The sequence below is a fragment of the Mesocricetus auratus genome, unplaced genomic scaffold (genome assembly GCF_017639785.1).
Source record: "Mesocricetus auratus isolate SY011 unplaced genomic scaffold, BCM_Maur_2.0 Super-Scaffold_100027, whole genome shotgun sequence".
In the NCBI taxonomy this organism is placed as follows: domain Eukaryota; kingdom Metazoa; phylum Chordata; class Mammalia; order Rodentia; family Cricetidae; genus Mesocricetus; species Mesocricetus auratus.
Window position 1 is genome coordinate 21,207,039 of NW_024429208.1, and position 17,506 is coordinate 21,224,544.

At 38.6% G+C, this 17,506-nt stretch overlaps 1 protein-coding gene across 18 annotated transcripts in view; it reads right to left on the reverse strand.

Annotated features, from left to right (window-relative positions):
- The window catches only part of Ctnna3 (catenin alpha 3), a 1,429,068-nt gene that overhangs the window by 1,373,668 nt on the left and 37,894 nt on the right, over window positions 1-17,506 (reverse strand). For 5 of the 18 annotated variants that reach the window (XM_040732546.1, XM_040732544.1, XM_040732540.1 and 2 more), the window contains exon 1: window positions 5,187-5,331. The exons of 2 other annotated variants lie outside the window; for them this stretch is intronic. The gene's annotated coding sequence lies outside the window, so the exon portion shown is untranslated. Of the gene's footprint in view, window positions 1-5,186; window positions 5,333-17,506 lie in introns of those variants that run through there. 11 more of the 18 variants (XR_005871457.1, XM_040732542.1, XM_040732543.1 and 8 more) reach the window with 7 other exon arrangements.

The window sequence follows — 17,506 nt, forward strand, 5'->3', positions numbered from 1 at the left end:
TAGATGCCCCTCAACTGAAGAGCAGATAGAGAAAATGTGGTACATTTACACAATAGGGTACTATTTAGCAGAAAAACAATGGAATCCTGAAATTTGCAGGCAAATGGATGGCACTAGAAGAAACCATCCTGAGTGAGATAACCCAGTCACAAAAAGACAAATATGGTATGTGCTCTCTCACAAATGGATTTTAGACATAGATCTGAGGAGTGCCAGCCTACAATCCCACTGCCAGAGAGTCTGGGGAACAGAACCATCATTCAATGGCTGATGGAAGCAGAGACAGATTCCCACAGCTAAATGCTGAGCTGAACTCAAGGAACCCAGTGACAGAGAGGGAGGACTGATGAGCAAAGGGATTAAGACTGGGCTGGTTTAAACCCCAGAAACAGCTGACTTGACAAGGGTTAGCTCTTGAATCCCAGACTGATGGCTGGGAATCCAGCATAGGACTGATCAAGATCCCCTGAATGTGGGTGTCAGTGAGGAGGCCTAGGCAATCTATGGGGCCTTGGATCAGTATTTACCCCAGGTATACAAATGGACTTTGGGTGCCCATCCCACAGTGAGAGATGCACTCTCACCCTGGACTCTTAGGGGAGAGTCTAGGCCCTGCCCTGGATGAAATGACAGACTATGGAAACCCCCATGAAGGACCTCACCCTCCCTGGGGAAATGAGGGGGTACTGGAGAAGTAGGTAGGAGGGCATGGGAGGGGGGGGAAAGGGAGAGGGACCTGGGATTGACATGTGAAGCAACCTTGTTTCTAATTTAAATTTAAATTTAAAAATTAAAAAAAAGAAAATTAAAAAAAAACTCCTAGCAATAGTGGCAAGGGTGCCCGAACTGGCCTTCCCCTGTAATCAGATTGGTGAATACCCTAACTATCATCATAGAGCCTTCATCCAGCCATATTGATGGAACCAGACACAGAGATCCACAACCAAGAACCAGGTCAAACTCCAGGAATCCAGTCCAAGTGAGGGAGGAGGGAATATATGAGCAAGGGAGGTCAAGATCATGATGAAGAAATCTACAGAGACAGCTGAACCAACTTGTGGAAACTCATGAACTCTAAACCAACAGCAGTAGAGATTCCAGAGAACTGAACTAGACCCTCCATGTGTGGGAGACACTTGTGAAGCTTGGACTATCAGAAAGGTCCCTGGCAGTAGGACCACAATACAAACCTGGTACATGAACTAGCTTGTTGGAACCCATTCCCTATGTTGGGATGTCATGCTCAGCCTTAATACATGAGTGGGGCACCTATTGTGTCAGACTCTGTTGACTCCTCATGAGAGCTCTTACATGTGAGGAGAGGGCTGAGGGATGGACAGAGAGGGGGGAGGAGAGAGAGGTGGGAGGAGAGGTGGGAGGGAGAACTCTGGTTGAAATATAAAGTGAAATTTAAAAGAATAAATAAATTATAAAAAAATACCACCTATTTGCTGAAATTTGACAAATAGAGGGAAATAAGAGCTACACTTTAGGGTAATTAATAATAAAAAAGATTTTTATAACAAGTTCAAGCAATAAAAATAATAAAGAACTACAGAATGGTTAAAAAATCACTATAACCTAAGTGTGATGATAAATCTAAACAGTGGTCATCAGTGAAATGCAAGACCATTGGGTGAATGTGTAATAAGGAACACTGAAGATCACACACAGACTGAACCCACTAACTAGTCTTGCCCTCCCTAACAATGAGACTTACCAGACACTGTACCTCTTGACAGGATACAGTGGAAATGATGTCACACCACCTGGAAAGTATCCCTTCCAAAAGAATCGAACCTAAATCTAACCAAGCCTCATCTGGACCTAAGCAACAGTTTATTGAAAGGAGGAATACATTGATTTTTCATTTTAGCAATTCTAGAAGATGTTCAGTAATATCTGTAGAATTTAATTAACATCTTTCTAGTGACACTTATTTACTATCTGAAAATGCTTACTATCTCTAGTAACTGGAGAAATAAAAATCAAATTCACAACAGACACTACTGAACATCATCTAGGATAACTAAAATGGAAAAGATTAGCAATATAAGATCAAAGACAAGAAACACCTCAAAATCTCATAGCTAGTGACAACTTCTTTAGCCACCTTAGACAACAGGTTGCTTATGACCCACCAAATACGTTTTTTTTATTTTTAATTGGTGGTGGTGGTGGTGTGTGTGTGTGTGTGTGAGAGAGAGAGAGAGAGAGAGAGAGAGAGAGAGAGAGAGAGAGAGACCAAAAGAAGGCATCAGATTCCCTAGAACTGGAATTACAGGTGGCCTGACATGAATGCAGGAAATAGAACTCCAATCTCTACAAAAGTAATGCACACTCTTAACTGCTGAGCCATTTCCTCCAGCCCATGAGTGAGTTTAATATATATAAACTAGTCCTCAATGAATTTGAATTAAACAAAAATATCTGGAGCATGAAAGAGGGCTTTCCAGGCATGAATGGAGTCCTAAGGTTGATTCCAAGTACAGCAAAAAGAAAGTAGTGGAGAGAAAGAAAATACTGTGCTCTTTGAGCGGGTCTTACTAGGTTCTTTAAACACCTTCACATGAGTTAATCAGCTGTTCTTCAGTACGTTGGCCCCACTTTGATGCACCACTTAATTTCTTTAGTACCCAAGTCTGAATTTACTTCTTTTTTTTCAGGCAGAGTCTCATTATATGTTCCTGGCTGGACTCAAACTCAATATTTTCTTGCTTCAGCCTCTAAAATGTTAGGGTTACAGGTATGTATAGTCACACCCAACACCAAGTTAACTTCTTTTAAAAGCTTTTCTTTTATTGTGCAAGTATGGATGTTCTGGCTTCATGTTAAGTCCACCATATGTGTTTAATAGCAAAGGAGGCCAGAAGAGAGCACTGACCTAGAGTTACAGATGGTTGTGAGCCATCATATGGGTGTTAGGAATCAAACACAGGACCTCTCCAAGTGTTGCCAGGTGCTCTTAACCACTGAGCCATCTCTCCAGCCCTATAACTTGATTACAAACCTATGTGTCCAGGTTATCCTCAATGTCATCCCACATATCTGATTAATTATGTTTATGTTTATTAATTACATATCAATTACAAATATATGCCATTTATTACTCAGTACAGTGGTATCCATCTGATGTGTAATTTTTTTCTCAAAATAACTCTAAGTTGTCCCACATCTGTGTTTATAGTCAAAACTATAGAAACAAATTTTGGAACTGGTTATACTATTTTTAAAAAATTCTTCTTGAAGTTATTTTTGATAATAGAGTATGAAAAAGAGACTAAGATGATTGACCTGGTTCATCAACATTCACATCTGAATAGTCACATAAAGAGCCTTAGCAAAATTTTAACTGCTGCTGTCTTCTTTTCTCAGTATGATGTTGTGCTGTCAGCAGGAGTTTATGCGATCACTTTTTCATTTACATAGGTCAAGGTTAGCATGGTATGAGAAACAGCCCTGAGCACAGAATTCTCAAGACAGCAGGTGTTTGGTGGCTATTTGATGATCAAAATACATTAGGAAGTTTTATCTCAAATTCCTTCCTCCTAGCCAAAAACTTTTTTCCCAATTAGACTGATCCAGTTTTGGCCTAAATGAGTTTGAAATTCAAGTTAAATTTACATCAAAAATATTGTTTTTTGCCTTTGTTAAAAAAAAAAGCATGGGTTCATGACTTTAGCCCCATAACTTGGGAGGCAGAAGTTGCTCTGGAACACACAGAAGTATTTTATCTTACTGTGGTTTCAAAATGAAATGATCTTTAATCCCAGAACCCAGAAGACAGAGGCAGGTGGATCTCTGTGACTTCCAGGACAGCTAGGTTTACATAGTAAGTAAGACCCTGTTTCAGAAACAAAAAGGAGAAAGCAGCTAGCCACATTACAACAATGCATTAGACAAAATACAAGAGCCTTGTACCCACAGATTATGTGAAATCACTAAATATGTTTTATTTTAAAAAGTGACTTGATCAGAGCTGTGCTGATGTGTAGGTGCTTGACTGTACTTAGACAACTCAGTTCCTCCACAAACACCAAGCCTCTCTAATATTTTTCTGGATTCAATAATGGGCTTTTTTTCTTTTCCTTCTCCTAGAAAACCTGAGGCCACATTTATGCCCACATAAATCAGCTGGTGGGTCTAAAGGGCAGGGCTTCCCCACTTTTATTTCCACTGAAACACAAACCATACCATTCTCTCACTCAAGATGCCCCCAGAGCAAACAGGTTTATGTGCATTTCCTTCATAAGACTTCTGAGAACTGCTCCCTTTTTCATTTTTTAGTCTTATTCTTGGCTGGTTTATATTTTCACACTTGGTCTTTTTTCTTTCACACCACATTTAATTTATCTTGTAAGCATCTTAAATCCTTCCTGCAACAGGTCAGGAATAAATAAGCAGTCTTTCTACACATCCACGAAAGTAATCTTGTCTCATTTGTCCTAGATAAAGCTTTCAAACTTTAACTCTGTATCAACATACTAGTTATCAAAACCTATAAGTTCTTTCTGACTTTCCTTTGTCAGTTCTCTCTTTGCAAATACTTAAGGCCTCATACAAGTAATACAAGGAAAACATCCATGCACAATTTAAGTTTAGAGTCTGATAATAGAAACCAAATTGTTTGCACAAATAAAATGCACGCTGAGCAAGTTTTATATTAAAAGAATGTGAAGTCCCCGGTGCCTCACATACAGTTACTCAAGCAGTAATGACTCGGTTACACTGTAGGAATCTGTAAGTGCTCTGATGTAAGACTACTGTAGCTTGAGCACTGGCACATGAGAATTTGTTTTCATGCTATTTTTAATGTCACTATCAAGCACTCCAAGTAGCGGAATCCAGCTTCTACTCAATTGAGTTAGCCTGAGTTGTTACACAGGAAAAAAACTGTGCTCGAACATCAAATTTTATCTGCATCTGAAAAGCCTCCTGATCTACTCAGAACAGTAGACTTTTAAAATCTGAGCTTTCATAAAGTAGTCCAGAGTTCAGTGTAACTTAAAGAAAAATTACCTCATAAAAGTAATAAATGCACAACATAGTTTCTAGTCATCCCATTTTAGAGAAATAATGTCCCATCATTTCCACCAAAGTTATCTAACTTAATGACAAATAATCTGCACTTACTAGGGTTGGCCTTGTAACTAAGTTTGATCTTAAGAAGTTGACACTTCACTCACCTACGGCAGGACAGAGTATTGGCCACACACAGATACTGACCCGACGCCTAAGCAATGCCTTGTGTTTAGGAAGTCAGTACCACTGTTACAGCTCACAGTTTGGCTTATGATGCATTTGTAAGCAAACAGCCTGACAAGCACCCTAGTGTATTTCAGGATGACTGACAGGGCACAGTGGCTCAAGCAAGGAGGGGGATGGGTGCTCTTAAAGCAACAAGCCAGTAGAGACCAAAACTAAACATTAGATTCTGATCATTAAAGGTGCAATGAAAAGTCATCCATGATCAACTCGAATACAACTTCCATGTACTCTGTACACCCAAATCACTGAAATACAAAATGATATTTATACAAGCAGAAATAAGGAATTTACATCAGGTGTTCTCTATACACTTATAAATTACTTAAGAATATTCCAATTCCTTTTTACAGAAATCAAATAAAGGTACCCAGAGAAAAGATATCACCATTAGGTATTATGCTAAGAGATCTTGCAACAGTAATATAAAAATAGCTAGTTAAAGTAATTTAAACCAGGTGTAGTGGGGCATACCATTAATCCCAGAATTCAGGATACAGAGGCAGGTGGATCTCCGTGAGTTTAGGGCTAACTTGGTCTACAAAGCAAATTTCAGGTGAGTCAGAACTAAATAGTGAAACCTGTCTTCAATTAAATAAAGTAATTTAATGGAGCTGGAGAAATGCTTCAGTAGGTAAGAGCCCTGGCTGCTTTTCCAAAGACCCAAATTACAGGTCTATCTGTAACTCCAGCCCCGTGGGCACTACCACACACATGGTGCTCAAACATACATGTGGATAAAACACCAGTAAGATAAATAATCTTTAAATTTTAAGTAATTCAAGTATCACAAATTAATCAAAACTGTTATTGGAGATAGAGACAAGGGATACATGCATTCTTTCCCTACCATCTATTTATCTGGTTAAAAAGTAAAACAAAATACTAGGAAATTCTAATTGTGGTTATTTGCATACTTATAAAAAGTAAAACAAAATACTAGGAAATTCTAATTGTGGTTATTTGCATACATAGTTTCACTTAGGAAAATATTTAATTGATGCACTAGCTTAATTCTTCACATTTGCAATTTTTCTATATGATTTTGCAATACTTTCTACTTCCCAAGTCTTTGATGATTAATTCACTTAGTTTATTTTTTATTTTAAATGCAATCCCTTACTTTGCCAGTTGAGGGTGTCACTAGATTCTAAATATCCTCAATATTACACTGCATATTTATTTTCATACTTCAGTAGGAACTGCACTAGAACATCTCAGTGTTCCTTAGAAACCTTACTTTGTTTAGCCAGTATAAATTCAACTTGTAGCCTGTTTAACTTACATTTTCTAACTTCCATGTTTAATTATTACTAATTGTCCCTTACATATGAGAAGCTACAGGTTAATTATAGGAAAGATGGTTGCTGCTATGATAGCATAATTATGTGTCTCATGAGTGTGCAACATTATGACTAATAAATTTCTCATGCAACCTGCAAGCCCTCATTTTACAACTAAGCACTCAGTTTGGCCTGATTCACTCTAAAAGTAAAATTTTCACTATGTATCTAACCAAAATCACTAGTACCACAAATTTTTTTTGTTTTCTTTTTCCTTTTTTTTTTTTCCTTGAGAAAGGAATCCTGGCCATCCTGGAGCTTACTATGTAGACCAGGCTGGCCTCTAACTCACATAGATCCTCCTGCCTCTGCCTTCCGAGTGCTGGGACTAAATGTGTGCACCATCAGTCACGCCCAGGAAAATATTGGTTGCTATCTCTGAGCGACATTCCCAGGCCAAATATATCTGGACTAACAATAAATTTTTCTAGACTTCTCTGAAACTACTATAACACATGAATCAAGTTTACTATGGCAAAAAATCAAAACTGAAGCCAATCTACAGGCTCAAGGGAACCATTCTCAATGACATTAAAGCAGGAAATGAGAGCTTTGTTCCCTTTAAAAACTAATTCTCCTGCTCCTGATGAAAGCAGAGAGAAGGTTCTTCACTGAAATCATCTGCTCTATAAAAATCTCAGTGGATAAAGTACTTGCTGCTCAAGTGTGAGGACCATCTTTTGGAGCCCAAGCACCAAAGTAAATGTCTGAGCATGGCAGCCACTGCACTGGGAAGGTGCACACAGGGGTTCCCTGAGCCAGCCAGCTAGCTATACTGAATGTAAAGGTGAACTCTGGGTTCAATTGAGAGGTCCTGCCTCAGTGCATATGGTAGGCAACAGTTGAGAAAGACATCTGATGCCAACCTCAAGTCTCCACATTCACACACACACACACACACACACAATTTCTCAAATCTTAAAATATGGGGTTTTTTTTTTACTTGTGCCATTTTTTGACTTGTGTAGCAACAACTAACAGCTAGGCGAAAAGCATGTTTTCCATTTGAAAAGCAAGTGTAAACGTTATTGGTTATCTTACAAAGTTTTATGGCATTAACTTTCTAAACTGACATCTTCTCAGTAGTATAGATGCTTAAAGTTGTTTGTCAAATTAACCAGTAGGATAATTATTCAAAAGAAAAATGAAAAGTCAGTGTTGTCAGTAATTAGCTCATTCTTTTTGCCAATCAGCCATACAAGTCCAGAGTATACAGCAACTGATTTTTTTCCTGCTTTCATCTAACCACTTAGTTCCACTTTAGTTTCCAACAAGTCTGCTTCCTGATACAGGATCTCCGGAGCCCTGTCCCACCTGGCAGATTTGGTTTGCCAGGATGCTTTAAAACTCTACGTCTAAAGATCTTTTTAGTTTCAGTTCTACTTAAAATGGCTTAAATTTTTTTAAGTTAATGATAATGTTGAGAGAAAGAAGACTGCCAAATATATATTACTTATTTAGGATACTCCTTTGTACTTTCAGCAAAAAAAAAATGCCTTCGTATGTTTTACTTTTCAGCATTTCATACACGTGTGCATGTGTATACACTTTCCTTCAATGGAACCCACCACTTCCCTAACTATTGCAGCAGCCTTATAAGAGGGAATGCTCAAGCAGTGGGCAAATCCAGAAGTGTCTCTGATCCTGGCATGTTTCAGATAGTGTCAGTGAGTGACACACACACGTGAGTTGTATCTCACAGGCATCTGCACATGCAGAGTCCAATAACTAAAAGGAAATATCAAACTAAAAGATAAAGTACGAGAAGCATCCATCTAGTTCTCCTGCTAATCCATGAGACTACATTGAGCTTTCCAAGAGAAATCACAGAGGAATAACATGGTGGTACAAGCCTGTGATGCCGAAACTTGAAAGGTAAAGTCAGGAGAAACAGGAGTTCAAGGTTATCCTCAGCTGTCTATGGAGTTTGAGGCCAGCCTGGGTTACAGGAGATCCTAAACAAAAGAGACTAACAAGATGAATATTATGGGTATGATCAGAGTATATTTTATATGTGTGTCCAAATGAAGCACAGATTTGTTTTAATGAAAATCACTGAGTTGGCATTCAAACTCCATCCCAAGGCTTTATCCATGGTGGCCACCATTTATCTGCTTTTCTCATATTGTGAAGAGATCTGTAAAACTGCCATGAAGAGGAGTCACTCATAAAATCACACGGCAAATATAAAGGAATACTGACTGCTATGCTAATGTCTCACTGACCCATCATCAGTGTTTTACGAAAGACACTTCTCTGCAGAACTCTGTTCATATCAATCTTAGAGGACCACTGTGGAAACCAGCAAATGGATTGCTCTTCTGATTTCAAAATGGTCAGTCATTGAGGTCACACATTTTTATTTAGCAAGGTGCATCTGTTTCGCCCAGGAACGTCATCTACTCCATTTGTGATAAGTTATAATAAGAAAACAAAGAAATGTGGCCCTAAAATAGAAGCACTTCAAAACTGCTCCAAAAGTTTTAGCAAATGCTTCACAAGGAAAATGAAAGAAAGACACTCTGACACATATTAATAAGTATGTATTTTTTAAGACTGGATATGGGGTGGTTAAAAGGATATCATACTGAATCCAAAGCAAAAGAATGACAGTAAGTTAAAAAATAGAAATTTCTGTATCTTGTTCCCACATGAGACTTATGGAATCGTGCCAACCTGCTTCATTCCAGAGCAGGGAGCCACTTGGTTGCTGAGCTATATTAGAAAGAGGGGAAGGAAATCCTTTCTCCCACACTCTGTTACAAAGATAATAACAGAAAACCAGTGATGGATTTCACCACCAAGTAGCCATGTTTATTTTACTATTGTTTATTTTAGCCATGTTTATTTAACTGAGTTTACATAATAACACAAAAGAAATACGTGCATAAGAGAAAATCAGTTTTGCAAGAATCATAGTATCTCAGGCTGGGGATACAGCTCCATGGGAGAGCACTTGCCTAACACACACAAGGTCCTTTGCCCACAGTTTTGCAGTCCTTGCTTCAGATGCTTCTTGGAGAGGAAATTCTGTGAACACCATCTGCTGATGCTTTGGATGTGAGCCTAACCTTAGATAGCTGAGCCATCTCTCCAGCCCTGAACACTGTTCTTTGGACAGAAGAGTTCCCTTTGCTTTCAATTTTTTTACATTTATTTATCTATTGGGGTGTGTGTGTGTGTGTGTGTGTGTGTGTATGTATGTATGTGTGTGTGTATGACACAGCACATGTGTGAAGATCAGAGGACAACTTGCCAAGAGTCAGTTCTCTTCTTCCACCATAAGGACTTGGGGAATCAAAGTTAGGTCACCTTAACTCATTGAGCCATCTCACTGGCCCCTTTCTAGTCATATGAATACATAATCTAATAGGCAATTCTGTATTAAATATTGCACCATTTTTGTTTTAATTTGTACAAACCCAATAACTGGTGAAATGAGCTAATGAATTTTTCATTTATTTATTGGTCACATATTGACTCCTTTGGATTCTTTATTTGATTATTTTCCTTTCTAATTAAGATATATATATTTTTTTTTTCAAGACAGGGTTTCTCTGTGGCTTTGGAGGATGTCCTGGAATTAGCTCTTGTAGACCAGGCTGGTCTCGAACTAACAGAGATCCGCCTGCCTCTGCCTCCCGAATGCTGTGATTAAAGGCATGCACCACCACCACCCAGTGAGTTTTTTTTTAAGACAGGGTCTCTTTCTATCTAGTCCTAGCTTGCCTGGAACTTGCAATGTAGATCAGGCTGGCCTGGAACTCAGGAGAGGTGAAGCTGCTCATGCCTTCTAACTAAACACATGCCTAACCTTGGGAGGAAGAAAATGTGACCCAAGGCCTGGCATTGTGATGTGGCCCTTTAATCCCAAAACTAAAGAGGGAGAGGCAGGTGGATTTCTGTCAATTAAAGGCATCCTGGGTTATATAGTAACACCAGGACAGCAAGGGTTGCATACAGAGACCCTGTCTCAAAAAAACAAACAAACAAACACCAACAATAAAAAAGAATTACAGATAAAAAAATTAATATATTCCACCATTCCTCAGCATGCATCAAATTAGTATATCTTTAAACTACAGCAGAATGTTCAGTTTTTCTGATTTGCTACTTAAGTTGTTGATTTGAGTTTCATAAAACCTTAAATGCATTTTATCTTTGAATTAGGTCAGAATTTCTAATGATTTCTGGAACGGCCCTAAACATACTTCTGCCATTTTGTACCATATATTTGTGTAAAGTGGTATTCTCAGCCTTAACAACATGTTGACAAGTTGGGGAAAATATTGACGAAACTCTGTGTCCTGTACCATATATTTGTGTAAAGTGGTAATCTCAGACTTAACAACATGTTGACAAGTTGGGGAAAATATTGATGAAACTCTGTGTCCTGCAGTATAAAATATTCAGCCAATATGTAATTCTTTATGTAAAAGTTAGCCATGTACATCATCTTACTCATATATAAGTTTACCATTATCTTTAATTAGATATATATGCATACATATATATATCAAAGAATTGTCCTAAAATAAATTTATTTATGCTTTATTAGTAGTAAATGTTTGATTTGCACAACTGTTTTGTAAATTTGTATACCAGGAAAATTTCTCATGTAAAATGGATCACAAGTACAAAAAGTTTAAGAAGCCCTGAGACACACAATGAATATATGCAAAGCTGCAAAGAACAAGACCATAGAAAAATAGAAATATAGTCTCCTGAGATCGTACCATAATGGAAAACCGTCTTTTGCAGAATTTAATGACTATAAAATAATGTGTGAAAATGTCACATTTGTAAAATACACATGGTAATCGTAGGGACTACTTTAATAGTTTGAGATAAAAATGAGATCATATCTAAAATATTTCAAGTTAAAAAAAAATCACTCCGGTTACTAAATTGTCCCTTAAACTTTTCAAAAGCTCTGGGGGCGATTTACATGCCTGGGAGGGAGAAAACAGAGCGGTGGCTCAGAACACAAGTGGGCTCTGTTCAGATGCTGTGCTCTGCCCCCAACACAAGATTTACTGGTGGAAACTCCCCCGCACCCCAGGGTGACCTTTTCTCCTCTTCTGGGTCCTGTCAGAGGCCACAATGACTTCAAGACAGAGCAATTCGCTCCCTCGGATGTAAGGCACGGTATCCATAGCTCCAACTTTTTAGTTTACCAAGCATGGTGGCTGGGTCAGAAGAGCGTTCCAGCTCAGTGACACACAGACCCAAAGACGCCCCTCTTGGAGTAAAGCAAGAAACTTAAGGTTCTTTCTCCCCACCCTGGAGTTTCAGGCATTAACTGCCGTGCCCAGATTTCTAAATGGGTTCTCGGGATTTGACTCAGGTTCTCACACTTGAGACACCTCTCTAAGTCTTCCCTAGTAAATCCTAATCAGGGCCAGTTTTGATGCTTTTCTGGGTTTTTTTGTTTCTTTGGCTTTTTTTTTAATGTTCTTAGGTGTTGGGTCCCTTGGCCCTTGGAACTAGAGTTACAGGCAGCTCTGCAGCCATGTGGGTCCTGGGAATTGAACCAGGTCCTCTGGAAGAGCAGTCAGTGCTTTTAACCTCTGAGTCCTCTCTCAATTGGTGCTTACACAAGAAAAAAAGATAGAGTGTCTCAGCAGAAAAAGGTGCTTACTGCTGCGCTTGACAACCATATCTGAATCCCCAGGGACCACATAATGCAAGTTGGACTCTAAGCTACACGCATATGACATGGCACATGTGTGTGTCCATACACACACAAACACACAAATACACACACACACAATAAATAAACAAATAAATAATGCAATTTCATTTTTAAATTTTAATTTTTAAACATTTGTTAAAATATTATAAAATAAACTTTCTTTGGCCAGGGAGATGGTTCACTAGGTATAGGCGCTTGCCATACAACCTTGGAAACTTGTATTCAATACCAAGTCCACATAAAGGTGAAAGGAAAGAACAGAGTCCTTGAACTTGTCCCCTGACCTCTACACAAACACCATGGCCCACAGACATACATAATGCCCACACACACAATAATAATAAGTAATTTTAGACGTTTCTGGGACTGGGGAGCTGGCTCAGTGGGCAAAGTGCTTGCTGCTCAAGCATGAAGACCTGAGCTTGTATCTCAGTACCCACGTAAAGCCAGGCATGGCAGAATGCACACAACGCCGCTGTTTGAATGACAGATACAAGGAACTCTCTGGAGCTTATGACTAGTCAGCCTCAACAAAATAATGAGCTCCAAGCTCAGTGAGAGATCCTGCCTCAAAAAATACAGTTAAAAAAGGAGAGTGAGGGTGACGTCCAGGTACCAGTATCTGGCTTCTACATGCACCCTCACCTTCCTGTACCCTCAAGTGCTGCTCTTCCACAGATCCTGAGTTCAATTCCCAGCAACCACATGGTTGCTCATAACTGTCTATAATAAAATCTGGCACCTTCTTCTGGCCTGTAGGCATACATGCAGGCAGAATACTGCATACATAACAAATTAATAAATACAATTTTTTTAAAATAAACTTGTTATTATCAAGTTTTTTGGGGAAACAAAGAAGTCTTGGTTTTCACTACCATTTCTGAAGACTTCTAGGCCCTCTACAAACCTCTGTGGTTTTCCAAGTTTTGATGAGCCCTGCTGTGGAAAAGACTAGAAGGGACAATCTTTGTGAAACCAGAAAAGGACCCTGTCATACCCTCTGAGACACAAGAGGATGAAGATCCCATTGATGATTTGCAAACATGGGGAACATAGTCTCTTACTATGTGGGAATAAGTTAGAACACAAATACCCACTTTGATTTCATGTGGATAGTAAATAACCTTCTGGCCTAAGTTATGTCCTGTGTAATAGTTGAGACATAATCTTACTAAAAATAAAATACTTGTTATCTTCTTCAGTTTCTAATTAACTTCATTTATCATACTTTCATTTTGTAAAATCTGTCTACTTCCTTATTGGTTTCATGAATAGTACAAATTGGAGTAGAATAGAAACAAAACTCTGTTGTCTGAATATAGCAGCCGTGGGAGCCAGACGCTCACAAGCCACCTGTATACGTTCACAGCCTATCAGAGACTTGAGGATAGCATAGAGAGCCAATAGGGCAACTCACACCCCTGAATGCATAAGAACTGCTTTTTAGATAGCCAGTGGGATGTGTTTGCCACCTTCCGGCACTACATCTCTAGGAACCTTCAGTAAGAAGATTATAATTTCTAGAAATAAAACACAGTTAAGCTTGCCTTGAATTCACTATGTAGTTAATATATTAGACCCTAGGATGTGAGGGCCTAGTTGGTAAAAATAGACACAAAAATTATGTACACAGAAATATGAATTTCTAGGATTCATGTACTATTTAAATTAGCTAAGATTTCTAGGAACGAACTTGCCTCTTAAAAAAATGACTGAGTAAAAAGAATAGAAAAAAGTCCCAGTGGATATATGCCTTCATGGCCCAGAAATATGATAAACATGTTTGCCCTCTACTTTAAGAATTGAGGCAGGGTTCAGGCAGTGATGATGCACACCTTTAATCCCAGCACTCAGGAGGCAGAGGCAGGCAGATCTCTGTGAGTTCAAGGCCAGCATAGTATACAGAGTGAGTTCCAGGACAGCCAGAGCTACACAGAGAAACCCTGCCTTGAAAATAATAAAAATAACAACAACAACAACCTGGGTTTAATACCCAGTGCCTATATGATAGGAGAGAACCAACTACCATAAATTGTCCTCTGACCTCAACATGCAGGCAGCAACATGCACACACACACACACACACACACACACATGAATAATGTTAAGAAAAAGGTTTAAATAGAAGTAAAATCCCTTTGATCTACAGCACCAGTTACTCAAGAGGCTGAGGCAGGAGGATTGCTAGTTCAAGGCCTGCCTGGGAAACAGGATGAGTTCAAAGTCTGGGTAACATAGTGAGGACCTATCTCACAAATAAAAATTAAATAATTTTAGAATAGATTAAGTAATAAATCTAACAAGGATTTAAATATCCAAGAATTCAATATAACCAAAAGGATAATTAAGTAATTTAAGTCTGAACTCCAGGAATCATTCCTTTGCAGTTTCTTCCACCCCTCTCCCAGAAATTTTATCATTCAGAGAACAAAAGAAGCAAAAAATGAAACTGCCACCCTAAACCAAAGACTTAACAACAAAGAAGAATATACTACAAGAGTGGAAGTGACAGAAACCTTGAGGGAAATGAACATATCACCTTGGAGTTCATTATAGCCAAGAAAAGAAACACAGCCAAAGTAAGACAAGTATCTCAGGTTGCTTAGCAATTCACAGAAGATACAAGACTCTAAAGTCAAAAATAGGTCAAGAAATAAAATCACTGTTACAATCACAAATGAGGAAGAAATGAGGTAGACCATATATGAATAGCTCACTTTCTAAGAATCTAGAAGTTTCAACGGACATAAAAGAAGAGAAACAACAGCTTGTGTGGTATTGGCTACAGAAGATGGGGGCTAAACTCAGAATGAGAGAAGACTTATGTGAAAGGTAAGAAAACCAGAAGCTCTCCTCCCACACAGGTAGAGTTCACAATGTTAACAAGTGACGGGGAGGAAGAAAAATGCCAATATTTCACTTTGTTTTTATCTTGTCTACTAAAGAGCATGCTCTTTAAAATGAAAAGATCATGCCAACAATCTGAGAGGAAATTAAGACTGGGGAGAGGTAGTAAAGTAAATGGTGTTTGGGGTTGGAAAGATGTCTCAGTTAAGAGCACTGGCTACTCTTCTTGCAGAGGACCTGAATTTGAGTCCCAACACACACATGGCAGCTTACAACCATTCATGACTAGTTCCCAAAGATCCAGAACCCTCTTCTGGCCTCCATGGGCACCAGATACATATGTGGTATCCTTACATACATTCAGACAAAACGCTCATATACATAAAATAATAAACATAAATATAATAAATAATAAATCAATTCAAATGTTTAAAAGAAATTATACTTACTTGTTGAATAATTACTTATTTCAGAGTGTATTATATTAGAGCAAGGTTTATCTAACTGACACTTTGAACTAAATAATTCTTTGCTGTGGTGGCTTTTCATAGCATGGTAGGAGTTTTAAGATCATCCTGGTCTCCAATCACTAGACACTAGTAGCACTTGTCACCCAGTTATGAAAATCAAAATGTCTCCAGATACAGCCAAATACTTCATGGGGAGCAAAGCATCATGGGTTGAGGATGACTGTGTTAAACAGCAATGGAAATGTATATGTCTTATCAAAAAGTTCTTGCTGGACTCTCTGGGTAACAGGGAAAATGGAAGTGGGACGGGATTCAGAACAAGCGAGAAAGACAGAGCCAGAGAGAGAGTCAGAAAAGAAGTATCTGAAAATTAAAACTGGGAAATTTTATATTGATCAAAGTATCAGAGTATTTATTATAGCCAGCAAGGTAGAGTAAGGGCTAAAGGTGTTTGCCACCAAACCTGACAACCTGAGACTAATCCTAGGACCCACATGGCAGAAAAAATACAATGACTCCCAAAGTTGTTCTCTGACCTCCTCACATGGGTAGTAACATACACACACACACACACACACACACACACACACACACACACCTATTCACATCCATGCAAAATAAATGAATGTAATGTAATTTAAAAATTAAGTAAATTTATATGAGACTCTATAGATTGATATATTAACACTTTAAAAAATTATGCCACAAAATTGTGTCAGTTACTCTGTCAGTGGAGGTTCAGGGGCTGAGGGGCAGAAGTTGGGTCAGGAGGAAATTGGCTTTTAGTATACACTCTTCATGACAGATATTATAGGTTTACTCACTTAATACTCTTTCAATGCCAGCTCAACACAGAAGTTGGAAGGGAAGGAGAATGGAGGATCGAGTACTAAATCAGTGAGTCTGAAGCATCTACTACAAAACGTATGTGTTTGAAAAAATAAAAAATAAACAGACTCAGTGAAATGGAAGTCAGATTTCACCTGCTAAATGTAACTTGAGTGGGACTATAAGTCACAGTTCAGCCCAAAGTAGCTGGAACCCAGAGTAGTGGAAGCCAGAACCTCTGCCTGAGTGTAACTGTGATTCAGCTAGATGCTATTGTTGGTCTGCTGTCTTGCACTGTTTCTCTTTCTCTCCTGGAGGACATGTGAAGTGCCTAATGTAATTTAGGAAAGACTTTTTTGCTTAAGCCAATTATAACAGACTTAGTGTAGGTACTCTGTTATGGTAAAAAATAAATGGATGTAACTTCTTCAGCTTAAAAAAAAATCATGAACATTGTAGCTGGAAAAATGACTCAGAACTTTAAGAGTGCTTACTGCTCTTGCAGAGGACTCAGGTTCAGTCCCAAACATCCACTTTAGGTAACTCACAACTGCCTGTAACTACAGTGACAGAATCCAACACTCTCTTCTGGCTTCTACAGGTACATGCACACAAGTCGTGCAAATACAAACAAGCAGGGACACACATACATAGCTAATAACTTTTAGATCATTCTTTAAAATGTGTATTTATTTATTTTTAGCTGGGAGTGATGGTGCAAACCTTTTTTTTTTTTTGGTTTTTCAAGACATGGTTTCTCTGTATTGTTTTGGAGGCTGTCCTGGAACTTGCTTGGTAGACCGGGCTTGGTCTCGAACTCACCTGCCTCTGCCTCCCAAGTGCTGGGATTAAAGGCGTGCGCCACCACAGTGCAAACCTTTTATCCAAGCACTTGGGAGGCAAGTAGATCTCCGTGACTTTAAGGACAGCCTGATCTACATAGTAAATTCCAAGCCAGCTACATAGGGATATCATGTCTCCAAAAAATTAATTAATATTGACCAAAAATCATTTTAACGGATGAGGTTGGGAAGTAAGAAGCAAATCTCAAAGAGCCA